This window comes from Scyliorhinus canicula, chromosome 14 (assembly GCF_902713615.1).
Source record: "Scyliorhinus canicula chromosome 14, sScyCan1.1, whole genome shotgun sequence".
In the NCBI taxonomy this organism is placed as follows: domain Eukaryota; kingdom Metazoa; phylum Chordata; class Chondrichthyes; order Carcharhiniformes; family Scyliorhinidae; genus Scyliorhinus; species Scyliorhinus canicula.
In genome coordinates, this window is record NC_052159.1 from 26,132,435 (window position 1) to 26,150,218 (window position 17,784).

The window sequence follows — 17,784 nt, forward strand, 5'->3', positions numbered from 1 at the left end:
TGAGAACAAACCGAGTTTATTCAACCGCTCCTCCTAGCTAATGCCCTCCATACCAGGCAACATCCTGGTAAATCTCTTCTGCATCCTCTCTAAAGCCTCCACATCCTTCTGGTAGTGTGGTGACCAGAATTGAACACTATACTCCAAAGTGTGCCTAACTAAGGTTCTATACAGCTGCAACATGACTTGCCAATTCTTATACTCAATGCCCTGGCCAATGAAGGCAAGCATGCCGTATGCCTTCTTGACTACCTTCTCCACCTGTGTTGCCCCTTTCAGTGACATGTGTACCTGTACACCTAGATCTCTCCGACTGTCAATACTCGAGGGTTCTACCATTCACAGTATATTCCCTCCCTGTATTAGACCTTCCAAAATGCATTACCTCACATTTATCCGGATTAAATTCCATCTGCCATCTCTCCGCCCAAGTCTCCAAACGATCCAAATCCTGCTGTATCCTCTGACAGTCCTCATCGTTATCCGCAATTCCACCAACCTTACTAATCAGACCAGTTACATTTTCCTCCAAATCATTTATTTGTACTACAAACAGCAATGGCCCCAGCACTGATCCGTGCGGAACATCACTAGTCACAGCCCTCCATCAGAAAAGCACCCTTCCATTGCTGCCCTCTGCCATCTACGACCTAGCCAGTTCTGTATCCATCTTGCTAGCTCACACCTGATCCCGTGTGACTTCACCTTTTGTACCAATCTGCCATGAGGGACCTTGTCAAAGGCCTTACTGAAGTCCATATAGAAAACATCCATTGCCCTACCTGCATCAATCATCTTTGTGACCTTTTCGAAAAGCTGGTGAGACACAACCTCCCCTTCACAAAAGCGTGCTGCCTCTCGCTAATACGTCCATTTGCTTCCAAATGCGAGTAAATCCTGTCTCAAAGAATGCTCTCCAGTAATTTCCCACCACTGATGTAAGGCTCACCGTCCTGTAGTTCCCTGGATTATCCTTGCTACCCTTAAAAAAAGGAACAACATTGGCTATTCTCCAGTCCTCCAGGACATTCCTTGAAGACAGTGAGGATCCAAAGATTTCTGTCAAGGCATCAGCAATTTTCTCTCGAGCCTCCTTCAGTATTCTGGAGTAGATCCCATCAGGCCTGGGGACTTATCCACCGTAATATTTTTCAAGGTGCCCGACACCTCGTCTTTTTGGATCTCAATGTGACCCAGGCTATCTACACACGCTTCTCCAGACTCCACATCAACCAATTCCTTCTCTTTAGTGAATACTGATGCAAAGTATTCATTTAGTACCTTGCCCATTTCCTCTGGCTCCACACACAGATTCCCTTGCCTATCCTTCAGTGGGCCAACCCTTTCCCTGGCTACCCTCTTGCTTTTTATGTACGTGTAAAAAGCCTTGGGAAATTCCTTAACCCTATTTGCCAATGACTTTTCGTGACCTCTTCTAGCCCTCCTGACTCCTTGCTTAAGTTCCTTCCTACTTTCCTTATATTCCACACAGGCTTAGTCTGTTCCCAGCATTCTAGCCCTGACAAATGCCTCCTTTTTCTTTTTGACGAGGCCTACAATATCTCGCGTTATCCAAGGTTCCCAAAATTTGCCGTATTTATCCTTCTTCCGCACAGGAACATGTCGGTCCTGAATTCCTTTCAACTGACATTTGAAAGCCTCCCACGTGTCAGATTTACAGTCAAACATCCACCTCCAATCTAGGTTCTTCAATTCCCACCTAATATTGTTATAATTAGCCTTCCCCCAATTTAGCACATTCACCCTAGGACCACTCTTATCCTTGTCCACCAGCACTTTAAAACTTACTGAATTGTGGTCACTGTTCCCGAAATGCTCCCCTACTGAAACTTCTACCACCTGGCTGGGCTCATTCCCCAATACCAGGTCCAGTACAGCCCCTTCCCTAGTTGGACTATCTACATTGTTTTAAGAAGCCTTCCTGGATGCTCCTTACAAACTCTGCCCTGTCCAAGCCCCTTGCACTAAGTGAATCCCAGTCAATATTGGGGAAGTTGAAGTCTCCCATCACAACAACCCTGTTGCTTTTACTCCTTTCAAAAATCTGTCTACCTATCTGCTCCTCTATCTCCCGTTGGCTGTTGGGAGACCTGTAGTAAACCCCCAACATTGTGACTGCACCCTTCTTATTCCTGATGTCTACCATATAGCTTCGCTGCCCTCTGAGGTGTCCTCCTGCAGTACAGTTGTGATATTCTTCCTAACCAGTAGCGCAACTCTGCCACCCCTTTTACATCCCCCCCATCCCGCGTGAAACATCTAAATCCTGGAACGTTTAGGTGCCAATCCTGTCCTTCCCTCAACCAGGTCTCTGTAATGGCATCAATATCATAGTTTCAAGTACTAATCCAAGCTCTAAGTTCATCTGCCTTACCCGTTATACTTGCATTAAAACGTATGCACTTCAGGCCACCAGACCCACTGTTTTCAGCAACATCTCCCTGTCTGCTCTTCCTCAGAGCCATACTGGCCCCATTTCCTAGTTCTCACTCAATGTTTTCACCTTCTGACCTATTGCTCCGGAAGTATACCCCTCTTCACCCCCAACCGGTAAAATCCATTTGTTTATGTGAATGGTGTTGGGTAACGTTCCTGTTGACAATTATATTTTAATATATAAGAACATTGTATATATCCTTTTTTTTTTGCTTTTTAATGATTCCATACAAAGAAATGCTGGGTTTTTTTCTACGGCAAATAGGGTGTGTTAAATATGGTTAATTCAGAGGTGTAAAAGATTGTTTGACCTTCCTGGGAATTTTGACCCTGAGGTACTTTTTTTCACAGGCTTGTTCAAAAATTGTGATGAAAATAGTGCCTTTTCATGTTGATTTGCTTTACTCTTGTTGCTAGATTTGACTTGCACGGTAGCAGTAAAAATAATTTGCAGAATGAATTGAATGTAATCTGCCAAGTTGAAAATATTTGACTGTCGCTGGGAGAGAAATGCATTCATACAAGAATCTTAATCATTGGGCAGTAGCTTTATGAAGAGATCAATATGGGGAGAAGGCATTAAGTAACAGACTTACTTTAACTCCTGTTTGTTCGACTTTGAAGTGGTACAGTAAGTGTTCACTTGGTCTCATCTATATTAAGGACATAGAGGCATTAGAAGGTTGCTCATTTATTTATGATGAGATGAACCAAGTAACAAAGGAGTGAAATATTGCCAATGCAGTATTTGTGTCCAGAGTAAACTCCACTCCTCACGACTAATCCAAATAAAATACAGTAATTCATGGCAGTACAAGATGGAAATTGTTTTTAAAAACTCAGCTCCGAGTTCATAAAATTTAGAACTAACAATTATAAAGCAGAGCTTTGCTGTCCATGTTGCATATACAATACCATGGCATTTTTAAATGCCTTAATTCGCTGTGCAAAGTATTTTACATTGCTATCCCTATCTATCTAATTACTAATAATAATCTTTATTAGTGTCACAAGTAGGCTTACATTAACACTGCAGTGAAGTTACTGTGAAAATTCCCTAGTCGCCACACTGCAGGTACACTGAGGGAGAATTCAGAATGTCCAATTTACCTAACAGCACGTCTTTTGGGACTTGTGGGGGGTGGTTTGTTGGCGGAGAGAATTTGGAAGCTTGTTTAAAATAAAAGGTTTTTGGTAAGGTACCGGAGGTTATTGTGTCCATGGATGCAGAGCATGAGTTTGATGGGGTAGAGCGGAGGTATTTATTCAACGTCCAGGGGAGGTTCAGATTCGGGCTTATGTTTATCTCCTGAGTGTGGTTACTGTATGCTGCCCCCATGGCTAGTGTAAGGACAAACTTGATGAGCTCAGGAGATTTCCAGCTACATTGGGGCACGAACAGGGGTGCCTGCTGCTGTTTGCACTGGCTATTGAACCTTTGGCTGTTGCGCTCTGGGCATCAAGAAAGTAGTTGGGTATTGTAAGCGGAGGCAGGAAGCATAGGGCCTCTCTGTATGCGGATGACTTGTTGCTGTACATTTTGAATCCATTGGGATGTATGGATAAGATAATGAGATATTTAACAGAGAAAAGGGTTGGGGATCTGTTCGTGAAAGGGAAGGTTAGGAGAGCTGCAGGAAAGATACCAGTTGCCAAGGGGAGTGACCTCTGGTATATGCAGGTGCAGGACTTTGTGTGGAAGAAGCTAGCCTCTGTCCTCAGCTGCTGGAGCATACCTTGCTGGACGTATTGTTAACATGGGACTAGCTGGGGGATGGGAAGATTTGTGAACAATAACGGCTGGTTGGTGGGTAAAGAGAAGGCGCCAATTGAGGAAATAAACTGGGAGAAAAAGTTGGTATTTGGATGGGGGCTATGGAATTAAATTATGCACCGGGTGAATGCGACACCAGTAGAGGATATGAGCAAGAGATGTGTAGGGAGCCGGCAAATCATGTCCATGTAAATGCTTTGGTTGTGTCCAGGGCCGCATGGTAGCACAGTGGTTAGCACTGTAGCTTCACATTGCCAGGGTCCCTGGTTCGATTCCCGGCTGGGGTCGCTGTCTGTGCGGAGTCTGCCCGTTCTCCCCGTGACTGCGTGGGTTTCCTCCGGGTGCTCCGGTTTTCTCCCACTAGTCCCGACATATGTGCTGTTAGGTCATTTGGACAGTCTAAATTTTCCCTCTGTGTACCTGAACAGGCGTCAGAATGTGGTGACTGGGGATTTTCACAGTAACTTCATTGCAACGTAACCCTACTTGTGACAATAAATATTACTATTATTATGCCCGAGATTAGTGGGTTTTTTAGACCCCGATTTTAAGTAGTACTGTTGTAGATCATGGGGGTGAAAATGTTGCTGTACCCATTGGTGGCGATCTTTCCGTTGTCTGAGCTCTTAAACATTCAAAAGAGGGGTTCTTCTGAAAGATATCCTTGTCACTATTCAGGGATTTGTTTGTGTGTGTGTGCGTGCGCGGGGGGGGGGGGGGGGGGGGGGGGGAGGAGGAGGGGAGAAAGAGAGAAATGACAAATTATTTGGACTGTTATGTTTTATGAAAGTTTGTGATTCGTGTACTTTGGTTTGGGATTTAAAAATATTTTTTTTAAATAGTTTAAAAATGTATATTTTTTCCAGACAGAAGTATCTTTGGAATGTGTTCTCAAAACTCTCAGACAAAGTGTTTTGGTTGGTGCATACTACATCAGGGACCTTCATTGTCATCTCCCCCAAACGTGCCTTCCCAAATGGTTTTTTTAAGCATACTTTTGCATAGTTTAGTGTAAAAATGTCCATGACAATTGTATTTGGGACAATATCTTCATTTATGAATTACTTGCATTTTTCCCCCTACTATTAATGTTTCAATTGAGATGTGACTCATTAGGAAGTGTTTTTATTGTATCAAGATGCAACATTATCAGTGACAAACATCTCGTATAAGTTCAACAACTTTTGACTGCAGCAACAGGATTTTGAGAGATTTGCCATCTGGCAGACTCTTGAACTTGCTTTCTCTCGGGTTTCTGTTTTATTTTCTTGAGCAGTTTTGAAATAACACCTGCAAACGAGAATTATTCATGTAAATCACAAAAGCTGTAGATATTGGTTTTTATCCGACGAGGCAATTGGAATTGGAAGCAGTGCAAGTGTTTACAAAGTAGTGAAGGATAGTTGGTAGGTGGTGAAAACCCAGTGCATTAAACTCCATAACCAAACTGAACAATTCTGAGTTTGCACTTTGAAATAGACTCTTCCATTGTGATTAAACATTTGTGTTATTATATAGTTAATGTTAGTTTGAGGGTTTTTTTGGAGCGCAGGGCACATTTTAAGTGCACGACCTGTTTAAAATTTCCTTGTGTGGCAAGAAAAGGGGTGGCTTGTGCACGGGCTGTGTGTGGTGTCTCAGCTTTCTGAACGTGAAGCATTTCCATCATGCTCCTCAAACATTCAATTCAAAGAGAAAATATAACAATTGATGACATGCTTCCTGAATGCCCTAATATTTTTGCCATTTTCCACTTTTATTATATATGCAATTATTTGTGATTTTTGCTTGACTTTTTGCACCTTTTTGTTTCACTTTTTAAAAATAAAAAAATAAAAGTACTTTTACATTAACAATTTAGCACCTCTATTTAAGAAAGCAGGAAACTATAGGCCAGTTAGCTTTAACAGCTGTCATAAGGAAAATATGGCACCCCATTATTAAGGAGGTAGTAGCAGGACATTTAGAAAGTCAGTACAATAAACTGCACAAAATAGAGCTCCTGGTGTAGGGAGTAATATAGCATGAATAGAAGATTTAGATAAGAGAAAGCAGCTAATGGGGAGAAATGGGTCATTTTCCATTTAGCAAGCTGTAACTAGTGATGTGCCATAGGGGCAAGTTGGGGCCTCAACTATTTGGAATCTGTATTAGGCATGTGGATGAAGGGACCGAATGTATGATTGCTAAATTTGGTGATGATGCAAAGTAAGTTGTCAAGAAGGTGCAAGAGATTTCGATTACGTTAAGTGAGTGGGTAAATATTTGATGATGGCGCGTAATGTGGGAAAACCGTGAACTTGTCTACTTTGACAGCAAGAATAGAAAAGCAGTATATTATTTAAATGCAACGGGATTAAAGACTCAACAGTGTAGAGGGATCTGTGTGCCCTGATCATTACAAAGAGTTGATATGCAGGTCTAGTAAGTGATTAGGAAGGCAAATTAATTTTGGTGTTTATTGTTAAGAGAAGCAAGCAGAAAAGTCAGGAAGTTGCTGCTGCAGCATTACAGAATATAATCTTGGTTTCTTTACTTAGGATGCAATTGCATTCAAATCTGATCAGAGAGGACTTACTCAACTGATTTCTGGTGAGGGGTTATCTTGTGAGGAAGGTTGAGTAGATTGGGCTTTACATAGTGGAGTTTAGAAGGATGAGTAATCTGATTGAAACGCAAGATCCCGAGGGGATGTGGTAGGGTGATTGTGGAGAGGTTGTTTTCCCCCCAGGTCTCGCACTAGGGGACAGTTTATAATGTAGGGGGTCTCCCACTAAAGACTGGGATGAGGAGGTCATCAGCCTGTGGAATTCCCTTCCCAGAGAGAGATGGAGGCAGGATCTTTGGATATAGTCAACGCAGATTTGAATAGGTTTGTTTGATAAAGGTCCTGGGGAAATGGACATCCAAGTAGATTTGAGGCCAAAATTGGATCGGCCATCATCTTATTGAATGGCAAGCAGTCTAAAATGGCTAGATTGCATACTCTTCATTCTTGTGTTCTTTTCAAACTCTTGGCACTTTAAAAATTAAAAGTGATGTTAGAATTGTAGGTGGAGGAAGCCCATTTTCTACTTTGGATCAATTGCCCCAGTATCCTCACCAGCAGGGAATCATCTGTTAGAACATTTTCTGATTTCTCGGCCAGTTTGCAGCAGGGATGAGGAATTCTAAAGTACTGGGAAAGGGGTTGTATCTCATTATAAAATAGTAGTTAGCGTTCTGCTCCTAGCTGGAATATTGTAATTTGAAGTATAATGGGAGTAAACCAAAGTAAAGGAGATGTGGATAAAATAAAAATTGAAGAAGGTGGCATATATTAGTACATTTATAATGAAGGAAAGACCGCGATAGCGTGGCCGAGTGGTCTAAGGCGCTGGATTTAGGCTCCAGTCATTTTGATGGCGTGGGTTCGAATCCCACTGCTGCCAAGGAGTATAATGAAGGAAAGAGTGTTCTAAGCAAATATGAAATGGTAGAAAATAAACTAGAAAACAAAGCGAAAGTGAACTGTAAAATTAAAATGAAAGAATGTAAAAAGTATTCTGCAGACAAAATATCAAAGCTAAACGGCTGACCATCGCCTATCGCTGCGCCACAAAGTCTAGTAACGATTGCCACTGCCTGAAGAACCCTTGTACCGATCCCCTTAAGGCAAACTTGATCCTCTCCAATTTAATAAATCCTGCCATGTCGTTAATCCAAGACTCCGCGCTTGGGGGTCTCGCATCTTGCCACTGAAGAAGGATCCTTCGCCGGGCTACCAGGGACGCAAAGGCCAGAGTACCGGCCTCTTTCGCCTCCTGCACTCCCGGCTCCTCTGCCACCCCAAATATTGCGAGCCCCCAGCTCGTCTCAACCCTGGATCCAACCACCCTTGACATTGTCTCTGCTACGCCCTTCCAAAAGACCTCCAGCGCTGGGCATGCCCAGAACATGTGGGTGTGGTTTGCAGGGCTCCCTAAGCATCTAGCACATCTGTCCTCTCTCCCAAAGAACCGGCTCAACCTTGCCCCGGTCATGTGCGCCCTATGCAGCACCTTAAATTGTATTAAGCTGAGCCTCGTGCAAGAGGATGAGGAGGAATTCACCCTCCTCCAGGGCAACCGCCCACGTCCCCTCGTCGATCTTCTCGCCCAACTCCTCCTCCCACTTGCCCTTCAGCTCCTCCACCGAGGCCTCCTCCTCCTTCTGCATCACCTGATATGTTGCCGAGATCCTCCCCTCTCCAACCAATACCCCCGAAAGCATCCAGCCCTGGACCCTTCGTGGCGGCAGCAGTGGGAACTCCACCACCTGCCACCTAACAAACGCCCTTGCCTACATATATCTGAAGGTGTTCCCCGGGGGGAGGCCGAACCTCCACTCCAGCTCACCCAGACTCGCGGATTTCCCGTCCACAAACAGGTCCCCCATCCTTTTAATGCCTGCCCTGTGCCAACTCAGGAACCTTCCACCCATTCTACCCGGGATAAACCGGTGGTTCTCCCGTATCGGGGACCACACCGAGGCCCCCACCACCCCCTGTGCCGTCTCTATTGCCCCCAAATTTTGAGGGTAGCCACCACCACCACCGGACTCGTGGTATACATCGTTGGAGGAAGCAGCAGAAGCGCCATCACCAGCGCCTCCAGGCTTGTGCCCACACAGGACGCCATCTCCAACCTCTTCCAGTTCCTCGACTCCCTCAACGCCATGGCCAGGGGTTCAATCGCGAGCAGGGGAGTCGGGACACCCCTGCCTCATCCCCCGGTACAATCGGAAATACTCTGACCTCCTTCTGTCCGTAGCCACACTCTCCACCGGGGCCTCATATAGCAATCTCACCCACCTGACGAACCCCTCCCCAAACCCGAACCTTTTCAACAGCTCCCACAGATACCCCCATTCCACCCTATCAAAGGTCTTCTCCGCATCCATCGCCACCACTATCTCCGCCTCCCCTTCCACTGCCGGCATTATAACATTCAAAAGCCTCCGTACGTTAGCATTCAACTGCCTCCCTTTCACAAACCCTGTCTGATTTTCATGTATGACCTGTGGCATACAGTCTTCTAACCTCGTGGCCAAAATCTTGGCCAGCAACTTTGCATCAACGTTTAGGAGTGAGATCGGCCTATATGACCCACACTGTAGGGGATCCTTGTCCCGCTTCAGGATCAAGGAGATCAGCGCCCTAGACATCGTCGGGGGCAGAGAGCCCCCCCCCCCCCCCCCCCCCCCCCCTGGCCTCGTCGAAGGCCCTTACCAACAGTGGGCCCAGCAGGTCCAAATACTTCTTGTAAAATTCATCCGGGAATCCATCTAGCCCTAGTGCCTTCCCCGTCTGCATGTTCCCTATCACTTTGACCAGCTCCTCAAGTCCAACCGGCGCCCCCAACCCCGCCACCTGCTCCTCCTCCACTCTCGGAAACCTCAGCCAGTCTAGGAAGCGACCCATCCCTCCCTCCCTCCTCCACTGGGGACTCAGACCGGTACAGTTCCTCATAAAAGCTCCTAAAGATCCCATTGATACCCACCGCACTTCGTACCATGCTCCCTCTTCCATCCCTAACTCCACCAACCTACCTAGCTTCCCCCGCTTCCGAAGCTGGTACGCCAGCATCCGGCTTGCCTTTTCTCCATATTCATATACCGCCCCCTGTGCCCTCCTCCACTCCCCCTCCGCCTTCCTGGTAGTCAACAAATCAAACTCAGCCTGGAGGCTATGCCGCTTCCTCAGCAATCCCTCCTCCAGGGCCTCCGCGTACCTCCTGTCCACCCTCATCATCTCCCCCATCCCCACCAACCACTCCCCCTCTCTCCTTTTCCCCTCTCCTTGTGTGCCCTAATGGAGATTAGCTCTCCTCTGACCACCACCTTCAGCGCCTCCCAGACCACCCCCACTTGCACCTCCCCATTACCATTAGTCTCCAGATACTTCTCTATACACCTCCCGGACCTGTCCGCTCACCACGTCGTCCACTAACAACCCCACCTCCAGAATCTTGTAGTTATGCCCCCTTGTAACAGCTACATCCACCCGAGGAAATAGTCTCTGAACGTCCACTCTATCTATGCCCCTTATCATCTTATAAACCTCTATTAAGTCGCCTCTCATCCTCCTCCACTCCAAAGAGAAAAGCCCTAGCTCCCTCAACCTTTCCTCATAAGACCTATCCTGCAAACAAGGCAGCATCCTGGTAAATCTCCTTTGCACCCTTTCCAATGCTTCCACATCCTTCCTATAATGAGATGACCAGAACTGCACACAATACTCCAAATGTGGTCTCACCAGGGTCATATATAGTTGCAGCATAACCCCGTGGCTCTTAAACTCAAGCCCCCTGTTAATACATGCTAATACACTATAAGCCTTCTTCACGGCTCTATCCACCTGAGTGGCAACCTTCAGAGATTTATGGACATGAACCCCAAGATCTCTCTGTTCCTCCACATTCCTCAGAACCCTGCCGTTGACCCTGTAATCCGCATTCGAATTTTTTCTACCAAAATGAATCACCTTAGACTTATCAAGGTTAAACCCCATCTGCCATTTTTTGGCCCAGCTCTGTATCCTATCAATGTCTCTTTGCAGCCTACAACAGCCCTCCACCTCATCCACCAATCTTGGTGTCATCAGCAAATTTACTGACCCACCCTTCAGTCCCCTCCTCCAAGTCATTGATAAAAATCACAAATAGCAGAGGACCCAGCACTGATCCCTGTGGTACACCGCTGGTAACTGGTCTCCAGTCTGAAAATTTTCCATCCACCGCCACCCTCTGTCTTCTATGTGATCGCCAGTTACTTATCCAATTGTCAAATCGCCCTCTATCCCATACCTCCTTACTTTCTTCATGAGCCAACCATGGGGAACGTTATCAAACGCCGTACCAAATTCCATGTATACAACATAAACTGCTCTACCTTCATCTACACACTTAGTTACCACCTCCAAAGAAGTTAGGGTTTTAGTTGTAGCATAGGAATAATTGGTAAAATGCAAAAAACATTTTGATAAATTTGCAGAATGGATATACAATTGGCGAATGGATTTCAATGGCCAAGAGATGGTGCCCTTTGATCGGAATAGTTAGGTTGCCACATCATGCCTGGATAATAGCCTAAATTGGGTAATAGAGCATAGGGGGTTTATATAATTTATATAATCCTCATGAATAACCTCAGCAGTATGGGAATTGAACTCTTGCTGCTGGCCTTGCCTGGCATCACAAACCAGTTGTCCAGCAAATAGAGCAAAGGACTCGGACAAATTCATAATGCTGAAACTGCTATGATGAAATTTGAACTGATTCTCCAGTTTATTGATCCAAGCCTCTGGGTTACTGATCTAATTGGGTAATGGTGAGTCCCTAAAAAACTGGAAGATATCTGGACCCATTTACGATGTCAGCCTTGTCAGTCTTTTTGTGAAGTGAGCAAGGAAATGATGGACGTCGACTCAGCAATCAGCAACAGCCTGTATTTACATATCACATTTAATGTAATAAAATGTCCCAAGGGGATTTACAGGAGCATTATAAAACAAAATGCAATCCATAAAAAGGGTTATTGAGCCAAATGAGCTTGGTTGGACAAGGAGGGTTTAAGGAGTGTCTTAAAGGAGCGAAGCATTAAAGGTGTATGGGGGGTATTCCAACGTTTGGGCCATGGCAACTGAAGGCACAGCTGGCAATGGCGGAACATTAAAATCGGGAATGCTCAAGAGGCCAGCATTTGAGGAACTGATATCTGAGTGCGTTTGGGGCTGGAGAAGATTTGAGATGGCGAGGGCTGAGGCCATGAATGGATTTGGAAACGAGGATGAGAACTTTAAAATCAAGATGCTGCTTATCCAGGAGCCAAGGTAGATTAGTGGGAACAGAGATGATGGGAGAATGGGACTTGATGTAACTTAAGGTAAGGGCAGCAGAATTTGAATGACCACCTAGCTTATGGAGTGTTTAATATGGGAAGCCAGACAGGAGAGCACTGGAGTAGTCAAATGTACAGTTAATAAAAGGATGAACGACTGTTTCAGCAGCAAATAATCTGGGACCCTGGGCAATTCTGAGGAACAAATGGACCGTGGCTTGTTTGTCCGCAGATCTCGGAATGCAGGAGGGCAGGTTAATAGGGTGCGGAAAAAGGCTTACGTGACACTTGTCTTTATCAGTCTGAGGCATAGATTACAAAACCATGGAGGTCATGTTGGAGTTGTTTTGAACTGTGGTAGGCCACAGCTGGAGTAGTGTATGCAATTCTGGTTGCCACGATATATGAAGGATGGGTTGCACGAGTGGGTGCAGAGGCGTTTCACCAGGATGTTGCCTGGGATGGAATGAAGAAAGGTTGGATAGGCTTGAGTTGTTTTCACTGGAGCAGAGAAGACTGAGGGGGCGACCTGATCGAGGTGTACAGAATTATAGGGGCCTGGATAGGGAGCAGCTGTTCACCTTAGTTGAAGGATCAGTCACTCACGAGGAGACACGAGTTCAAGGTAAGGTGCGGGGCAGAGGTTTAGGGGGGAACGTGACGAAAAACTTTATTTTTACCCTGAGGGTGGTGACAGTCTGGAATGCACTGCCTGGGAGGATGGTAGAGGTGGGTTGCCTCGCGTCCTTTAAAATATACCTGGATGAGCACTTCATGATATTCAAGGCTATGGGCGAAGCGATGGCAAATGGGATTGGTTGATATGATTTAGTAGATATGTCAGTTGTTTTCCATGTGTCGGTGCAGACTCTATGGGCTTCTGCTTTGTAAGTTGGAGGGAAAAATATGCAGTCTTGGTCATGGTACAAATATGCATCGGCAGCTTATCTCTGAGTCAAACGTGACGCCAAGATTGCAAAGAGCCTTATTTATTCTCTCGTGGGATGTGGTCATCAATGGCAAGGCCAACATGGTTGCTCATCCCTAATTGCCCTTGAACTGATAGTTGAAGAGTCAATCACATGTAGACCAGACCAAGTAAGGATGATGATTTTTTTCCCACTAAAGGATATTACGGTAACCTATAGTTGCCTATTCATTACTGAGACCAGCTTTCAATTCCAGATTTTGTTAATTGCCACAGTGCAGAGATACAAAAATGGTTTGCTAAAATGGACTTTATTTTTAAAAGGTGAGCAATCTAAACTAGTTTACTTAGGATTGATATGGTAGGCAGAGTAAGGGTATTTGTCTTTTAAAAAAAATCTTCTGTCAATCATGGTTAAAATTGGGAGTGCTTGCAAACAATATATTACCTGTCTTTTTAACAGCCAGCAACTCCCCGCTCAATAAGCAGGCCATAATGCAGTTCAGGGCCCGGTTTCCACAAGGTTCTCCTGCAGAAATGATGGTGAGAGATTGAAAGTTAGCAAATAAACATCTGATTTTAGCCATTTATGATGTGGAGAATAATACTGAAATTTCAGCTGTGGCCAAGCTGCACAACGTGAACATGGTGTTGAGGCTAGAAGAGTGGTTTAATTACAAGTCCCAAAAGATGAGCTGATTTAGCTGGAGTTTGAAGTTTAAAGTTATTTTATAGTTATCTTCAAATATTTTCTGATATTTAAAAATAGTTGGTATTAAGAGGAGGTAAAACCGGTCTGCCCTTCATTTTTAGCTTAATCAGTAGGATCACAGCTATTTCATAAAGACTAGCCAAATCATAATAGCTAATAAATTAGTCATCATGCTGCCTGCAAACAAAGTTCATTGTTGGTGGCTGAGAAGTGGCAGACTGGGATTGGTTGTTTCAGGTGGGATGTTCCAGCTACTGGAATGTAATCTTGTGCCTGGATACACCTTTACGCAGCAGCAGAAATATTTCAACAACATAATTTAATTGCAGTGCAAGAAAATAGCATAATAGATGACTAGCAGTGGGATACAAATGGTTCTATTGGCATTCCAAATAATAATGTGAGCTTTGCTTTTGTGGTGTGGAAATGGTAATTTAGAAGAAGTGCATTAATGTTGTCGGTCATTTTGCATTGTATGACATTCTAAACTAGTTCTTTTAATGTCTAAACATCATGGGGCAACTGGATTGAGATGAAAAGGTGGTAAAGACGTGGCTAACTATTACCTATGTGTTGAGGCAGAATGGATCAAGTCACCCACAAGCTCAGTGAGTAATTACTGAGTAACCCAAAGAAGTTAGGTTAGATCTCATGTTATCTGGTCTAGGGAGTTGTTTTTATTCTTTCACAGGACGAGGGTGTCCTTGGCTAGGCGAGCAATTTTATTGCCCAACTGCAATTGTGCTCGAGGTAGTGAACTGCCTTCCTGAACCGCTGCAGTCCTGTTAGGGATATGAGCTCCAGGATTTTGACCCAGCAACAATGAAAGGAACGGTGATCTATTCCCAATATCAGGATGGTGTGTGGCTTGGTGGTGTTCCCATGTCTCTGCTGTCTGTCCTTCTAGATGGTGGCATTGTAGAACATAGAACATTGGTTGGAAGGAGCTTTGTGGCATGGTGCAGTGAATCTTTTTGATGGTAGACACTGCCATTGTGTGTCGTGGGGGGGGGGGGGGGGGGGGGGAAGAGAAATGCTGAAGGTGGTGTCTGTCAAACGGGCGGTTTACCTGGATAGTGTGAAGCTTCTTGTGTTGTTGGAGCTACAATCATCCAGTCAAGTGAATTCCTGACGTGTGCCTTTTCAATGGTGGACAGGCTTTGGGGAATCAGGGAGGTGACTTGCTCACCACGGCAGTCCCAGCCTCTGACCTGCTCTTGTAGCCACATATTTATAAAGCTAACCCAGTTCAGTTTGTGGTCAGTGGTAATATTTAGAATTCAGTGATGGTAATGTCATGGGCAGAGGATTGGATTCTCTCATTGGAGGGTTGTCATTTCTTGACACTTAATGCCAAGTAATATTTACGCCACACATCAGCCAAAGCCTGAATATTGACTAGGTCTTGCTGCATGTGGACACAGATTGCTTCAGAATTGGACTCCTTTATTGGTGCTTGCATTTGTCAGCAAATTTACCACCTTGTGAAGGGAACGTCACTGAAGCAGCTGAGGAGATTTGGACCTAGGACACAGTGATGTCCTGGAGCTGACATTACTGACCTCTACCAACGACCATTTTCCTTTGTGATCAATATGACTCCAGCCAATGGACAGTTTTCACCCTGATTCCCACTGACTCCAGTTTTGTTAGGACGCTTGATGCCAGACTCCTTCATATGGTATCTTGATGTCAAGGGCAGGCACCCTCATCTCTGGAGTTCAGCTCTTTTGTCCATGTTTGGACTAAAGCTATAATAAGGTCAGTGGCCCAGATCAGATTTTTTTGGTTCCAAGATCACTTGGCTTTGGCAATTGAATGATGATGTGCCAGGTGCTGCTCCTGACATGCTCTCCTGCACTTTGAACTAGGGTGATTTTCCCCAGTTTGGTAATGGTAGAGCAGAGGATATGCTGGGCCATGAGGATACAGATTGTGGTTGTATACATTTAGAGTATCCAATTCTTTTCTTTCCAATTTAAGGGGCAATTAAGCATGGCCAATGCACCTACCCTGCACATCCTTGCGGGGGTGAGCCCACGCAGACATACAGAGAATGTGCAAACTCCACATGGACAGTGGCCCTGAGCCGGGATCAAACCCAGATCCTCCGTGCCGTGAGACAGCAGTGCTAACTGCGCCACCATGCCGCCCTGGTTGTATACAGTTCTGTTACAGCTGACGGCTCACAGCGCCTCCATGGTTGCCCAGTTTGGAGTTGCTAGTAATACAATCCCAGACCAGACCCCAACAGTGCCTTGGATACTGGACCAAAACCCCAATAGGGCTGTGCGGGGGAAAAAAATGATTCACACCAGGAGTTACTGCACGAACATGGGCTTTGATATTTCAAAACAAAACTTTTATTATAAATACAATATTAAAATTTTAACTTCACATCTGACTCATGACTCATCTTTCATTCTCACTCCATGGTATGAATATTTCCCACTTTCTCAGCCTGTTAGCTTTGACAAAGAGTCATCGGACTCAAAACGTTAGCTCTTTTCTCTCCCTAAAGATGCTGCCAGACTTGCTGAGATTTTCCAGCATTTTGTCTTTCGTATCCAGTAGTAGTGCTACGCAGCAGCATGTGTCGATCCATTTTGAGGACCAACTCATACAAATGAGTGGTAGGATGCTAGGAAGTACAGAGGGAACTTGGTGGCATGGAGTAGGCAGTGGCATAATGATATTGTCACTAGGCTAGTAATACAGAGACCCAGGTAATGCTCTGGGGACATGGGTTTGAATCCCACCAGGGCAGATGGTGGAATTTGAATTTAATAAAAATTTGCAATTAAATGTCGAATGACTCATGAAACCATTGTCGATAGTTGTAAAAACCCATCTGGTTCAGTAATGTCCTTTTTAGGGAAGGAAACCTGTCGTCCTTACCTGGCCTGGCCTACATGTGACTTCAGACCCACAGCAATGTGGGGGGGTGGTGGCAGCAAAGATAGGGGTGTAACGATCAGCAGTCTTTCTCCCAGCCCCCTGCATTCCCACCCCTTTCCCAATGCAAGGTCACTTAATTGGACGCTGAATTCCTGACCATGAAAGATCCTTCCCAGGTCCCTAAAAAAAGACCCAAAGGGATTTTGCTTTCTGGCTCCCTGCATGTTGCTTCCCCGCCTGTTTCTGTTTGAATGCCAGTGGGTGAAGTCTAAGTGAGTATTAATTGCCCAGTTAAGATCCTCTATTTGTGGTGGGCAGGAAGGTTGTCCACGAGTCTTCCCACCCTGAACTTAATCAGTGGTGTTGTTCCTACCTGGCAATTGCTTCCAAACTCTCACCAAGGAGGGCATTAATTCCTGCCAGTCTTGTAAACCTCTATTCAGTCACCTAATCTTCAGTCCTAATCTTTCCGACTCCTCTCCATAACTGAAGTCCATCATCCCTGATAACATCCTACTAAACCTTTTCTAAAACTATTACATCTTTCCTGAATTTCACTCTGTGTGGAGTTTGCACATTCTCCCTATGTCTGCGTGGGTTTAATCCCCACAACCCAAAGATGTGCAGGTTAGGTGGATTCACCACACTCTTGATGTGTGTGTTAAAAGACTGTTTTCATAATGGGTTATTGCATAGTGTTTTGCCATCTTCTGTATCTTGGAGCTGGTGAAATACAAGATTTTAAACTATTATGTAGCTTCTTAAAAGATATTCTTCTTGCAGGGCAACACAGTGGTTCAGTGGTTAGCACTGCTGCCTCATAGCGCTGAGGTCCCAGGTTCAATCAGGTCACTGTCCGCGTGGAGTTTGCACATTCTCCCTGTGTCTGTGTGGGTTTCGCCTCTCCCAACCCAAGGATGTGCAGTGTAGGTGGATTGGCCACACTAAATTGCCCCTTTATTGGACAAAATAATTGGGTACTCAATTTAAAAAAAAAAAAAAGATATTCTTGCTAATTTAAATAGTAAATGTACTGATTTGTGCTGGTGAGGGTGCCCATGAACAGATCAAAGCATGTAGCCAGGTAATAAACTCCAGATTTAGATTTATTGCCACTTGTACTGAGGAAAAGTATTGTTCTGCATACAGTCCAGGTAG

The 17,784-nt window shown here is 45.0% G+C and overlaps 1 protein-coding gene and 1 non-coding gene across 2 annotated transcripts in view; both read left to right on the top strand.

Moving 5' to 3' along the window:
• The window catches only part of tmem131 (transmembrane protein 131), a 190,050-nt gene that overhangs the window by 63,744 nt on the left and 108,522 nt on the right, over positions 1-17,784 (top strand). The window lies entirely within an intron of this gene.
• Positions 7,581-7,662, top strand: trnal-uag. The gene has a single exon. It is a non-coding gene; the product is annotated as a tRNA-Leu (tRNA).